This window comes from Diabrotica undecimpunctata, chromosome 1 (assembly GCF_040954645.1).
Source record: "Diabrotica undecimpunctata isolate CICGRU chromosome 1, icDiaUnde3, whole genome shotgun sequence".
NCBI classification, from domain to species: Eukaryota; Metazoa; Arthropoda; class Insecta; order Coleoptera; family Chrysomelidae; genus Diabrotica; species Diabrotica undecimpunctata.
Window position 1 is genome coordinate 53,004,601 of NC_092803.1, and position 15,723 is coordinate 53,020,323.

Below are 15,723 nucleotides of genomic sequence, written 5' to 3' on the forward strand. Positions count from 1 at the left end.
TTTTCTCCTCCCGGTCAATCAAAAGTGATTTTCGGTCTGATTTCTCCCACCGGAAATTTAATTCTTTTAAAACTTGCCACAATTTAGTTCGTCCGATATGAGGCAAATCCGGGTCGTCTCTAACTTCTTGTAAAATTTTGTTTAGGTTTGGTATTTCTTCTTTGAAAAAAAAAATCCATGAATTTTCCTTCGAATACCATTTTTGGCAAATTCATCAATTTCAATAGGCTTTTTCCTTCTCTTTAAGTGTTCGTTTGTGTTTGGGTTAGCTATACCGTGTTTTTTTCTTTCTGATAGGAACCTATATAAAGTTGACTCTCCTACGCCAGTCTTGTTGGCACACCTTTCGACTATGTTGCGAACAGTGTTTGTGGGATTCTGAGAAACCAGAGCATCGTGAACATTCAGGACAATAGTCTTCTCTCTTGGTGAATAGACAGACTTACTGACTGTACGCAACAGTACCGGTTTAAAACTTGATGATGTTGATGATGAAGCCATCACAAACAATCCAACAAAACGAGCACGAGAGAAAGGTACGTATATGTTCGTAGGTAGATGGAATAAAAAATCACTCACGTACTGCATATAATTCGCAAAAGAAATATTCGAGACGCTAATTACTGCCGTAGACGCGGAAACACCGACGAGTTGTAAATTACATGCGATCAAAAACGTACTAAACAAAAAAAATTTTTTCGTTTGTAATAACTTCACCCTTTCAAGTTAAGTTTTGAATATAACTATATTATTAAAAATCTGGGGAATTCCATCTTAATTATCTTGCAACGAATAGTACCTTCGGATATGAATTCCAGGTTTTCTAGTAAAGTGATTTAACGCGAAGATTAGTATTGAAATATCCAAAGAGATAAGGTATTCTTATTTACAAAATTGTTAATGGTTAAAGTCTTATTTTTATTAATATAATATAATAACCAACATTAGTCGTGAAAGTTTTAATTGTTTTTTTTTGCTAAATATATTAGTATTAAAATATTATCAATATTATATATAACAGTATTAAACCATTATATTATTATTTAATGAATAAACACCTTAGGAACGCCTATGATTTACGACCGTTTTATGAGTTTGAGGCATATTTCGTGCTCTCAACAATTTGTGAACGAAGAATAAGTAAAAAAGAATACAAAAACTGATGGCGATAGAAAATTCTAATATTCGTCATTTTGGTCGCTCTGGTGCTTCTAGGTACGTAAAAATACTGGTGCTTCTAGTGTTAAATGGTTTGTAAAATTCAATCGATAAATTCTAATTACGTCTATTTTTTGTATACTTAACCTGCCACTACGAAGATTGGCTACGGACATGATAAACTGTCATTACGGCGTAAAATGTAGAATATACATACCTGAAACAATATAATTTAAATTATTATGTATTTCGTCAAGTGATTTTGCCTATTTACCGAAATATATTAGAAAACTCGGGGAAGGAAAACTAATGAAAGTTTAGCTGTTGCGAGTTATATTATTACGTAAAGCTTTGAGCTTTAATTACTATTGAAATTTCAATATACGAGTACATATTATTACCTATATTTTTTTATTTATTTTTAAATTGTTAACTAAAAATAATTAAATGGCTCTTAAATTAAAACATTTATTAATTATTCTTTTTTAGTTATGTGCACATACAGTTTTCTAGATAGTGAGCTTCAATTTGGATCTTGATGATAAGCACGTACCTTGAAAACTATGATAATGCGTAATAGGAAATATCAAATATGAAAACTGTGATAATCAGGTGCTATTTTGAAAATTTTAAATACGTTTAATGAATAACAAAGCCTTGTACTCTCGAAGCACAGACTGCCTTTCATCCGTACGAACTGCAGCAAGCACTTCTAGTAGATTCATGATTAGTGTTCACCAAAGAATCTATAACAAAATTTGTAAACTCTTAAGATAAAAGATAAACAAACATCTGGATTTAACGCAATAATTATGTTGATTTATCTAGTTCTTAGTGGAATAATGCATTCAAAATGGTAAATATACTGCCTTCTAATATCTTTAATTCCTTAGCTATCCCACAAAACTTTAATTTACGATCAATAAAACGTTTGTGAACTTTTTTAAAATTTTTTAATTATTCAATTTAAACGATTAATGACTTGACATTAATTTTGTACATAAAGATGCACGTTTTTGTTAACTGGCGGTAAACGAATTCCTTACTGTTTTGACCAAATCTTATAGTCCAGGTTGTGAAGGTTTTCTCTTCAGAATTCTTTTTATGTATATATATTTGCTTAATTACGTCAGTAAGTATAAAATAGCTTAAAGATCAAAATCTATTCTATGCAAATATGTGCTATTTCTCTGGGGGTGGTTACCACCCTAACTCAGGAATAAATAATGTTTTTAAAAGAAAAAATATGGTTATCACTCCAAATCACAAATAACTCCAAAAATGTATAATTAATCGGAAAAAAAGTTTGGATATAAAATAAAGCATATGAAACCAGGAGATTCGTTTTTTATTTATACCATAAACTGAATCAAGTTATGACTGTTTCAAAGTAGACATTTATTTATCGAATACAAAAATGCAAAACATAAGATGTTGAATAACCGGAAAATAAGCGAAAGAAAAGAAAAATTATGCCATTTAAGACCAAGAAGTGTCAAAGATAAACAATTCTAGCGTTAAAATAATTTAAAGAGATTTAAACGCAAAAATGGAAAGAGAGCAAAGAATTATGGATTTCACAACAGACAAAAAAAACGGTAATAAACAGTACAACATTTTCACACAAATATCCACAAAGAAACATGGGTTTCTCCAGATATAAAAACAAGAAATCAGATCGACCACGTCATAATAGAAGCAATGATTTAACCCTTATCCGGACACTTATTTTTTCTAACGTAGTCGGACAGAGTGTGTCCATCGGACACACGGCAACATTATTACGGCATTTCATATTATAATTAATAAAATGTGTATCAAATCTTTTAAATATTTATTTTTAACTAATAAAATAATAATTATTGAGTGCTAGCTTTATACAAATTTAAAAAACAATGTATATCTTAACCTATAAAAATCACTCACGTTTTACACTGCTGTATTCGTTACAAACGTTCTTACAGCAACTATTACACGTTTGTTTTTATGTTCTTGATTTTTTTGATGGACATAAGTAACATCTTCTTTTGTGTGTTGACTGAGTTGTAGCATTTGTGGCAGTTGCTTCTCCTGCAAAATTCGCCATAAGGGATCTGGTTCATTTAGACAGTCCTACGTTTGATCTGCGGATAATATGGGGCTTTATAAGTTGTTCTGCTGTTTCAATTATAAACAGTTTGGTCTAAATAACATAAGATGCTAGACAGTATACATCCAACATATTCATAAAATATGCGAAAGTCCAACGGTTTGTTGGATAGCATATTATAAGCCATATCTAAGTCCGTAAAATAGTTATTAAATGTTATGTTCCTGTTGGTTCGATAACAAGGTTCGCTTAGTGATTCTACAACTTTACGTCCCAAACCAGTAGCTACTTGGTTATCTTCTTTGCCGAGATATGGAATCGCATTTAGAGAATAAAAAGTTTCTGAGTCACGTGCCCACCATATTTTTATCCCATACTTGTCGGGTTTTAAGGGATTATACTGTTTGAACGGACATCTTCCACGATAAGGTATCAACTGCTCGTCGATTGTTATGTTTCGTCCTGGCAAATAATGCTTTTTCAAATTTCCTAATATTTTATCTCATATATCCCGTATAGCAGCCAGTTTATCTTTTTTGCGTCTCTCGGATCTTGTCGTTTTGTCGTCGAAACGAATGAAACGCAAAACCTCCTTGAACCGATTTATACCCATAGAGGCTCGAAAAATCTGGGGTCCATAAAGTGAATTCCTTAAAGCTTCATAACTTGCATAGTTTGATTAATTGTAGATGTCCGGCGGTAAACAGGAGGCCAAAGAAAGCATATATTTCAATTCTAACACAGGACTTCCATGGTTTATTTTGCAATATACATTCACAATATTTTCAGTCAAATATAAGCGAAATGTATCTATTGGTTCTTCAATAAGTGTTTCAGGTGGAAGTTGAACTCTGTGTAATGGTCCTTTTACCATATTCTGAATTTGTGTTCGTCCAGTCGGAAAAGGTTGTGATAACCACTCAGTTTTATCTATTGCAACATACATTTCTGATTCACTGTTTCTGATGTGTTCTTCAACAGCTGAAATTTTATTATAAAGTATTCTAGTCGATAGCTACGTTTTATTTTATACTTACATGGATTTTCCTCTGGTATTTGCTCATCCTCCTCTTCACTAGCTTCCGATAAATAATCATCATCTGATTCGGATTCGTCGGCTAAATCCGCTACGCAGTGTTCGTCTTCATCAAAATCAGACAAGTTCTCAATTATATCTTCAGGCTCTGTTACGGTTAACTTTCTTTTGGCCATATTTACTATTTTATATATAGTTTAGTAGATGTGTGAAAACTACAACGTGAAGATATTTCTACGTAAGGAATAAACATCAGTAAAATAAATTGAAAAACTTACCCGAAACTACAGGACTACGAAAATATGAAAAATAATAAACAAAGTAAACTGCACTCTAGGCTAGCAAAAATGCAACTGAATGACTATTCAGACTTGTTTGGTACTTCATCTGACCGATAGTCGATAAAAATTGATGACCAGTGGCGTAACCGCATCCAGTAGCAAATTGTGTCCGCCGGACACACACTGTTCGGTTACGTTGGTAAAAATAATTTTATTTTTTTATAGTTTATTTTGATTAGTTTAAAATATTGAGTTGTTGTCTCCAATAAGTTTACTTTAAAGTAGACAAAGTCCTAATTTTTGAGGTAATAATATACTGTGCTTTTCGAAATATACAGTAACATATCTATAAGTGTGTCCGATGGACACACCTTTTCCGGATAAGGGTTAAAAAGAGCAAGACATGAAATGAAAATAAAAAATATAATCGAACAATGTAACAAAGTAAATGAAAACTAGGTCAAAAATATTGATGATTAGTTAAGGGTTTTAAAAGAAGCAGTTATAACAACTTCAAAAGAAGTAGTGGGGGAAACCAAAGAACCTAGACAAAAAATATGATAAGACAAAGAATTTCGGAGGCTAATGAAACAAAAAAATCAAGCTAGGCTTAAAATGCTGATCAACAGCACAGAAGAAACCAAAGAGGAATATATTGCAAGTAGACGACAATTAAAAAACATCTAAGATTAAGAAAGAGGTAACAAAATAAAGAAAAGACTGAAAGGCTAGAAAAACGTGAACAGAGAAATGATGTAAAACAATTCTGTAGGGAAATAAATTTTGACAAAAATGATTTTCAAACAAGAACAAAATTATGCAAAGACAAAAATAGTAAGCTAATAGCGGTCGAAAAAGCAGTGCTAAAACGGTGGAGAGAATATTTCGGAGAAATAGAAGATGTAATAAAAAAAAATTTAAAATAACAAGGATCCGTTATGCAATACAGGGTCTAGAGAAACTCCCCTGACAAACGAAGACAGGAGATTCCTCAGATAATTTTAAGACAATTTAACAAAATTCACCTAGTCCGAAAATGCTTCCTAAGGGAGCTAGTGCTATTTGAAGATGGCGTCGTGTAATTAATTTTTTTTAAATACCTCCAGAACGCTTCTATTAAGAACACGGAAAATTAATACGATCATTTATCCTGCAGTTGAATCGATTTCATCAATTGCGAATTTCTAGTACCGATCATAGGCATCCGTTTTGATTAGGCCAACGGTTATTTAAACGCATAACTTTTTTTCTTTAACTTTTAAGCATTCTTGATACTAGATTATAAAATTTTCAGTTTTGCTAGTACCAAAAGTTACTCTTATTCTAAGTCAATAGGATCAATTTTTCTAGACACGGATTTAGAATGACACAACTGATCATAAGTGTCTATTTCTCCTTTTGTATTTTGAAATGTTGACAGCAACAGAACAATTTTTTTGGTTATAGGGAAAATGATACTAACGTCTTATTCTTGTCAAAAGCAAAGTTAGAACTTTAGAATTTTTTTTAAGAAATTCTGGCGGAATGTCAAACTTGTTTTTTCTTAAGGTTCCAACCATTGTCAACTTTTTTTGTAAAAGCTTTTCTGCAAGATCTAAGGACGACAACCAATTATCCATAGTGATATTTCTATTGGTGCCCTAAAGATTTTTGCATAGGCGAAGAACGTTTTGGGTGGGCAAAGTTTGTGATGCATCTCGTCTTTCTTTTTCCACATATGGTATAACAGAATACATATAAAAAGTCTTAGAGTTGCACGACATAACGATTTTAATTCCATATTTGTCTGGTTTATTTTTAATATAAACTTTAAAAGGACATCTGTCTGAAAACTGAGCAACTGTTCATCAATATTGTCACATATACGCCAGGAGTGTAATTAGCTTCACAATTTTAAATAAATTCATTTCAAAGAAATCTTATAGCTGCAAATCTACCATCACGTTTCCTTTCCTCTATAGTTCTTTTGTTATCAAAACGAAACGTTTGTGATATTGCTGCTCTGAAAATTCGTATTCCCATATTTTTGACCATAAAACCGAGGTACTCAGGTAGTTAATTTTTAGATCACCAGTCATATATAAAACACGAAATAATGCCAAAATCCCTTCTTTGCTAGTAACAGTGGTAAAACTTGGAGTTTGACTAAATTTAGTAGATTGTTTAGAGATTTCTTGGATTGTGTATTGAGTAATATAGTTTATCATTGAGTCGTTGAAAAATAGTTTTCAAGCCATAATTTCTTCTGGTATATTTGAAGAGTGAACCTTTGGACACGGTAGACGAAGCACTATGTTTTTTTTTAACTGTGTGAGTATTCTTTGAGAAAAACGGAGTTTTAAACCATTTTTTCCATATAATACTTTTCTTTTTTGATCGCTATCTTTTTGCGAATCTTCACTTCCTTCTTTGACTTCTGCACTAATCTATGGTTCTGCTAAAATAGTATTAGAATGTTTACTTTCACTAAGCTCTTTGTCTTCGTCGTCACTGAAAAAATTCTGATAACCATATACATCTAGCTACTTATCATTTACAAGCAGTGTTACCTGTACCAATAGGACAAAGTTACGCATTTTTTTACAAATCTCGCTTAAACTGTTATAACTTTACAGTAGTAGAAGTAAATGAGAAAAAAGGCCAAGTTTTCAAAACAGATAGCACTTGTGAAATTGTTAATAACCAGCCCAGAAGTTGATGTGATTTTTTATACCGATAACTGTGGAGGCCAACAATAAAATAAATTTCTAATAACTATGTACATACCTGTTTGCTGTCAATACTTTGGACATTAATTCTATTACTCACAAGTACCTTGTTCGCGGTCACACCCAAAATGAAGGTGATTCAGTCCACAGCATAATGAAAAAACAGTGAAGAGGGCAACCAAATCAGGGCCCACATACATTCCCGAGCAATACGTTGAATTAATTAGGAATGTTTAAAAAACAGGAGCTCCTTTAAACGTTAAAAAAATAGATTTTACTGAGTTTTACGATGTAAAAGTAGTATACAATGAAATGGGACTAGATTTCAACAAAGGCGAGGAAGGCCGTGACTTCAAAATAACAGAAGTAATGTTATTTCAAAGCTTAAAAGGGAAAGATTACTTCCTGTATAAAAAAAGTTATAAACAATCAACGTGGACTAAAGTTAAGTTCGTCCGAATTGTTTTCACCGAAATGGCAGCTGCGTAGGGCTTACTCTCCAAAAATTCCTTTGGGTGATAACAAACTAAAAGATTTGAAACAGTCTTTTACGATTAAATTTTTCGTTGATACTTTTTTTTGCAATTTCAATTTTATTTTTAAGTTCTTTTTTATTAAAAATGTTTGCTTTTACTACAATTTTTAATTTGTTTAATAAACTTTTTCAACGACTTTTTGTGCTTATTTCGATTTCACCTTTCAAAACTAGCTAGGTAACCAAAAATTTTACAAAATGAGTATGTCTGTGGAAATTTTATCTTTAAAACTAAATTCTAAATTTTTCATCCCTAAATTTGATCCCCAATTGCAATTGCGTCATTGTTGCCTCAGTTATTTTGTGGCAACAATGACGTAATTGCAATTGGGGATCAAATTTGGGGATGAAAAATTAAAAATTCATTTCGAATGTGTAGTAGAGTTACAGTATATCATGGTGGCTGAGTATAAATGAAATACTAATCCAGTAACTTTAATATGATTCATTGCATAAGGTATTAAGTAAAACTAGCGGACCAACTCGACATCGAGTTTTTTAAATGAAATTTTTATTTTGCGAGAAAAATATACAATATGTACAATGACCGGAAGTAAAAATATTTTTATCAATAACTCAAAAACTATAAATGATAATTTCGTGAACTTATATTTTTGAACTCTACGTTGAATTCTCTATTGATTTGACTAATAAAAACGAAACCGGAAGTCGACCTCAAAACCGGAATGCAATTTTTAGTTCATCAAATGTCGACATGGATAATATTTAGCAGTTAATTTTGCATGCTGATCACGAATCCGGTGTCAGATTTGCTCTATCTTGACGTTTTATGCGCGTTTCGGGTCACTTCCGGTGTCGGATCGCAACCGGAAGTACATATTTAGATTCGTCTCGACGAGACCTTTCGATCCATATACATTGTGGGGTCTAAAACTTAAAGTACATTTTAACTTCCGGTCATCTCAAAACCGGAAGTGAATTTTTGTACCAAAAGTATATCTTGACAATCTCATACGTAACACTAATAATATTCCAAAAAAATATTTTAATTATCTAATATGGTTTTTGAGTGAAGTGGTGGACAAGAAAAGGGCTTAGCGTTTTAGTATATAATATATATAAGATAATTTTATATTTTTGGCTCTCCTGAAAAGATACACTTTTGTAGTTGCGTCATTGTTCCACCGGGACAGCGATATAGACACAATTAGCTGGACAATAAAAGACCTAGAAAAGATTTATACATATTTTTAAAAAGCGGCACATACATAACATGGGTTTTAAAGTTAATGTCTCAAAGACGAAGTACATGAAAACAGCTCAAGAAAAAGTAAAAGTAAAGGACACCCATACCTTTTAAAGCGGGCAAAAAATTTTAAATAGTAGACCATTTTATAAATTAAGGATACTTACAGAAGGAAATAATTTCACTTGGAAAAAAATGCTTCTACAGCCTACAGAATATTATAAAGTTATGAGACCCGTAGTAACGTATACATTAAAAACATGGACTTTGACTAGTGAACAAGAAGAACAATTTAATAGACTGACTTTCACGAAAGAAATACGACATAAACAAATAAGTTGGTTGGGACACCAGGATGGATGATGAGAGAAATACGAAAACAGTACTTAGAAAAGAATTAAACAGGAAAATACCGAGAGGTAGGCCCAGAAAGAGATGTATTGATAGTATTAATGAAGATTTAAAAGAACTAGGAATAGGAAAATGGGAAAAACAAGCAAAGCAAAGAAAAATATATTCAAATAAAGTCAAAGGAGCAAAATATACATAACACTTAAATAGTCTCCTTAAAGAGGACAAACTAGAAAGGGACGATTTTAGATATAAAACGCTGGATTTGCGTGTGGCTGGCCTCGTCATAATGTAAAACTGAAGAGCTCAGAAACCCCAATGGGCAACCATGCCCCTCGAGAGTCTTTCGGTGGTCACAGAGGATGATGGTGATGATGATGATAATGATGTGTGTGTGTGTGTGTGTGTGTTTTTGTTTTTATCTTTTGAATTTGAGTCGTGAACATTTGAACTATTTTCGTTTTCATCGATATTTTTATCTCATAACTCTGAATTATTCTCTTCATTGAAATAAATAAGCTCATTTAATAAAAAATCATTAATATAATTACCATTACTAACAGTCTTATACTATTTCACAATAGTTACTTCTTGCGGTCCAAGTCTTGGTCTATATCGGGCCTTGATTACCTGAAAAAAATATCGTGAGATATTTTTTTAGGGAACTACTAATGGTTTAAATAACGACTTAGGAACCTGAACAGATAGGTGTCGTCTTACTACAACCTTTATTTGATGCTATATGTTACGTAAAATCAGACATAGTAACAAATGTAGATTAAAGATTGTCTCACAGGCGATACCTTTCCGGTTAAGGTTTAAGATTTAGGAAATAAAGTTGTATTGGATAAATCTGTATTTTGCTTATTTCAAATTAGAGCACTATACTTATATTTGATTAGGGAAAAGTTCTTAAAACAACACAAAAATATTATTAGTAATATTATTTTAGTACCTGACGCTGATATGAGGGTTAAAGAAAATGTGAGGAAATTATTTTTAGAATAATTTTACAATAATAAAAATTACAGTCAGAAATTTTTAACCTGGGGTTAGAATTCATTCCACTCAAAGTTGGGAAGGTTAAATGTGTATTACAGTCCATATAATTTTAATGTTCTCTTAAACTTTTAATATTATTAAACATGTGTAATAAAACTGAACTATAAACAACAATTTCTAATTTCGTATAAAAATATTCCGGTGCATATTTTATTAATCTTCATTTGATAACATGTATGTGATAAAAATAATGTAAAACACCAGCAGAGCACAAAATTTGCATCATTTTTCAGCATAGTTTAATACACTGAAATTATAACTTAGTATAAAATATTTATATTATCAAAATGTTATTTCATTCGAAAAAGTTATATTTTGTAGCTTTTAGTTAATTAATTTTTATTAAAATGAACAACATAACAAAATACCCAAGAGCAACAAAAAGTTACCTACAGGAATTTATAAATGTATATAAATAGAAATGTAATATAAATAGAAATGAACGACGTCGTGACAACTCTAACCTCAATACAAAGGTAAATATAATCACTAATGAACAAGTGCGAAGTGCAGTTGAAGCAGCGAAGATGTATAACAAACCCATTACTGGAACAGCTTCTAACTCTAATTCATCTACAGAAGTGAAGACAGTTCCAAAACTTGGATTTTTAAGTGTTTATTAACTACATCCTGAAACGACAACCGAAGACTTGACTAATTATCTAAAGGTAAATGCTCCAAATGTCAGTTTCTACTGCAAGAAGATAAAGGTTACCGAGTACCAGGCTAGTTTCAAAGTTTCATATCCATTAGATTACAAAGATGAAGTCTTCAACCCCAGCATCTGGCCTGAGGGTTCGATGATCCGCCGTTTTAACTTCAAATACAAGAATTTTACCAGCCGCGGTCCCCAACAAAACCAGAAATGATTGTTACGAATCCGGAATTGGGCAATCTAGATGCTACAAATAAGTTTGGAGGCAGAACCAATCAACTAGAGATCGTATGTATAAATTCTCAATCTATTATAAACAAAATAAGTCTTATCGAATTATTGCTTAAAACTGAAAGTCCGGATTTGCTGTGTATATCTGAGTCATGGTGTAGTAACAACAATATAAATTTCCTTTATCTTCCTAATTATCTCTTAGGTTTGTACTATAATCGAAGTGATCATATACATGGTGGTGTACTTGTATTTGTAAAGGTTAATTTTAAATTTAATATTCCAAGTTTTCTCACGAACATCTGTCAAGATTTTAACTTTGAGTGTTGTTGTATTAGTTTTAGATGTGACTCAAAAAAAATTTGTATACTCAATGTGTATCGCTCCCCTAATGGGGATATTGATATTTTTATACATAAATTATATCATGTATTTAATATTTGTTACGTTAAATATGATTGTGTTATTCTTTGTGGTGATCTTAACATCGATTATCTTAAAGACTCAAGGGAAAAATCTATATTGATGGATTTCATGATTAGTTTTGGAATTAACTCTAAAAATATTCCTCAATTATACAATGAGGCTGTCGTGAACTACAATTTAGGTGATCATCTAGGACTTCATTTTAGTTTAAACATATCTGAGAGTAAAAATCCTGCTACATCCAAGATAGCTACTTATAGAAACTTATCAAAGAATTGTTGGTCTAATCTTATGTTGAGTCTTGATTCTGAAAATTTCGAAAATGTTTATACATATTCAAATGATGTAGATGATGCATATAGAGCTTTTTTGAACACTGTCTCCTATCATATTGATACAACATGTCCTTTAATATCAAAACGCATAACTACTAATACCAACAGAAAATTGATCAATACTGAAATTCTTCAGCTTAGTAAAAAGCTGAAGGATTTATTTTGGCTAGCAAATGTTAGTGGTAATCCAGATTTAATGTATAACTATAAAATACAAAAGGCCAACTATATCCGTAAGGTAAAGGATATACAAAAAGCCTCATATCAAAGTTATCTACATAATCAAAATAATAATAAAAGAAGGAAGGAGATATGGAAAACTGTGAATCGTCAAACTGGTAAAAATAAAAACAATTTTGAGTGGAGCATTACTGACAATAATAAATTATTGATGCATCCAGAATACATAGCAAACAAATTTGGTGAGTATTTTTGTACATCAGTCAAACGCACATTATTAAAACATTTCAATAACTATACCTTTAACGATTTCACAACTATGACAATTAACAATACATTCTTTTTTTCTGAGGTCTTACCATTTGATATTGAGAATGCTATATCTTCCTTAAACTATACCAGCTCAGTAGGTATTGATCAAATCCCCACTAAAATAATTAAATACGTTTCTTCATATATATCTCCTGTTCTGTCTCACATCATCAACCTATCTATCAAGAATGGTAAGTTTTCAAGTGACCTTAAAACGGGAGTAGTTAGTCCAATTTTCAAAAAGGGAGATCCATGTTTGGTTGATAATTACAGGGCAATCACCGTAACAAGTGTACTCTCTAAGATTATCGAAAAGTATATTTACAGTAAAATGTTAAATTTTCTGAATAAACAAGATATCTTAAATAAATGCCAGCAGGGGTTTCTTCCTAATAAATCTACAGAGAGTGCTTCTATTTCATTATTTAATTATATCCACGCTGCTTTGGATCGAAGAAGGTATGTGGGTGCACTCTTTTTTGACTTAACTAAGGCTTTTGACTCTATTGCCATTGAAATTATACTGCATAAATTAGAAGCCCTTAGTTTTCGGGGTCATTTCTTGAACTGGTTAAGGTCATACTTACAACATCGTAAATTCCTAGTAAAAGTCGATAATAAGAAGTCACCTGTTTTTAATCTTGATCAAGGTGTACCGCAAGGCTCCTATTGGGACCCTTAATATTTCTTTTATATGTCAATGATTTGATAAGTTTTTTAACTGCAGACCATACAGTTCTTTATGCAGATGATTCAACAATTGTAGTGGACGAGTCAACTAAAGTCGAAAACTCATTTCAAAAATGAACTTAGTAGCACAGGAATTTACAACCTGGTGCAAAAGGAACTCTTTAATGGTAAATGCAAATAAAACTATTTGTATGCAGTTCTACTCGCGCTGTAAGCCATCCCATGGTTATAATATCACAGTTAGTTCTGACGAAATACCCTTTAGTGATACAACACTATTTTTTGGTAGCATTCTAGAAAGTAATATGACATGGGATGAAAATGTCACTAAAGTCTGCAAAACAATGAAAAAGGGTTACTAGGCGATCCTTTAGTTGAAAACTCTATTTAATACCAATCAATTGATAAGTGTGTATTATGCATTGGTTTATTCATATATGGCCTTTAATGTTGTCTTGTGGGGAACCTCTAGAAACTCTTCTAGAGTTTTTATAACTCAAAAGAGAATTCTTAGATTGATATTCAATATTGATAATAGACAATCATGTCGTAAATATTTTATTGAACACATACTGTGGACTTTTCATGCTTTATATATTTATAAGTGTATTACATATTTACATCAAAACTAAATTTCAAAATTTTACCCTCAACTCTGACTTTCATAATTACCCGACAAGACACGGGAGGTTGATAAGCGTGTGTAAACACTCCACAACTCTCTTTGAAACTAGCCCTGATTTTGCAGGATCTAAATTTTACAATTGTTTGCCACTTAATAAGAAATGAAAATAATATTCAAAAATTCAAAAATAAATTAAAAGCATGCTTGATGAAATTATGCGTTTACAACCTAAATGATTATTTTGACTTAATAAAAGACTACAGGGAATGAGGACCGACGGGTTCAGAGACGCTCTATATCGCATATCTTTTTTTTTATATTAATCTATATTTCATTGATTTTGTTTTATGTAATTGTCCTATATAACTTGTTGATCATGCTTTATGTACTATATGACTTGTCCTATATCACAATGTGATCTGATGGGATTAATAAAGAATATTCTATTCTATTCTAAATAAATAAAGCACATATTTTTCTTTACTATTTTATTCCTTTTAAATTTTATAATTTTATTTTTTAATTAAAGTCCTAGGATTTATTAAATTTTTCACAAAGAATAAACCAGCTCTTTATTTTCTTGTTTTCTATTCAAAGAAATTTTATTCACAATGTGAGAAGTGGCATGCAGATTTTTGTAGAAGCAGGTAGTTATAGTACATTCAACAAACTTACACCTCTGAAAACGATTAACGGAATTCGCAGAAAACATTTCGTTGTATTATTAAAAGGCACGGTAAACTGCACTGGTGTTCTCAATAACGTTTAATACTTTACTAAATTTTAGGTATAAAATAAATATATCTGTCATTAACCCGATGTTCACAGTTTTCCATATTTTTATATATTTTTTAATAGATGAGGTGTGTAGATGCAAAACCGGACATGTCACATTTTGGTCGAAAGAAAACTAACACCAGGATTCTGTTCATTATAACCTATTATATCAGTCCACAATGAAAATTCGTTGCAAAATAGGCCTTTTCCGTAAAATATTACAATCAAATATTGATTGTAGTTTTAAAAGCGGACAAAGCCCAAGCGTCTTGGTTGCAAAATCGGACATCGATTTTCGACCAATGAACTGCAATCACATGACGTAGTACAGCACGTGTCTGTTTTATTATTCCCGGCAGCGTGATCATTACTAGTTTCTAATCATAATACGTTACAGTGCTTTGTTACAATATTTTAGAGATGAATAAATCCTTTTTAAGTGAGGTAAGCATGGGTTCTGGAAGGAAGAAGGAAGTATAGAAAGCAGAATGGAGAAGATATAAAGCAAAAGTTAACAGGTAAATATTATTACGATGAAGTGCGTGGTGTGCGAATTCATTTTTCGAGAATAAAAAGACTATTCTCAAAAATTGAATTATGTATCAATGAGTCAAAACTTAAAAAACGTACACGAAACGTATTTCGGAAAGCTTTATCTAAATGCGATTGGCAAAATACAATGACATGTTTTAATTATCTTTTTTATCGGTACATAAGCCATTTTTGTTTTGTTGTAGGTATTTGCCTTAAAGGTTAACCAACATTTGAAAAGTATAAGCATTCAGCAGCAAAATGGAAATGTTCACTCATGGAAACACTCTCGATGCAGGATGTGAAAAAGTTCCATGAAGATTTTTATAAAACTGCAGATAAACTTACAAAAGATCAGTTCATTTCTCGCTTTTGTATAATTCATAAACCAAAACGTCAGCGACCTAGAGATGCAACAAAGCCGAAAGAAAAAACAGTTTGTTATTTTGTTCGAAAACGAAATTTAGAAGAAGTCCAAGTGTGCCGAGATGCTTTTCTTGGATTGCTAGATATAACCAAGCACCGCGTAAATGG

At 31.5% G+C, this 15,723-nt stretch overlaps 1 protein-coding gene across 4 annotated transcripts in view; it reads right to left on the reverse strand.

Moving 5' to 3' along the window:
• The window catches only part of LOC140449314 (protein O-mannosyl-transferase TMTC1-like), a 1,384,234-nt gene that overhangs the window by 1,285,219 nt on the left and 83,292 nt on the right, over positions 1 to 15,723 (reverse strand). The window contains exon 1 of one of the 4 annotated variants that reach the window (XM_072542464.1): positions 9,917 to 9,997. The exons of the other annotated variants lie outside the window; for them this stretch is intronic. The gene's annotated coding sequence lies outside the window, so the exon portion shown is untranslated. Of the gene's footprint in view, positions 1 to 9,916; positions 9,998 to 15,723 lie in introns of those variants that run through there. 4 annotated transcript variants of the gene reach the window in all.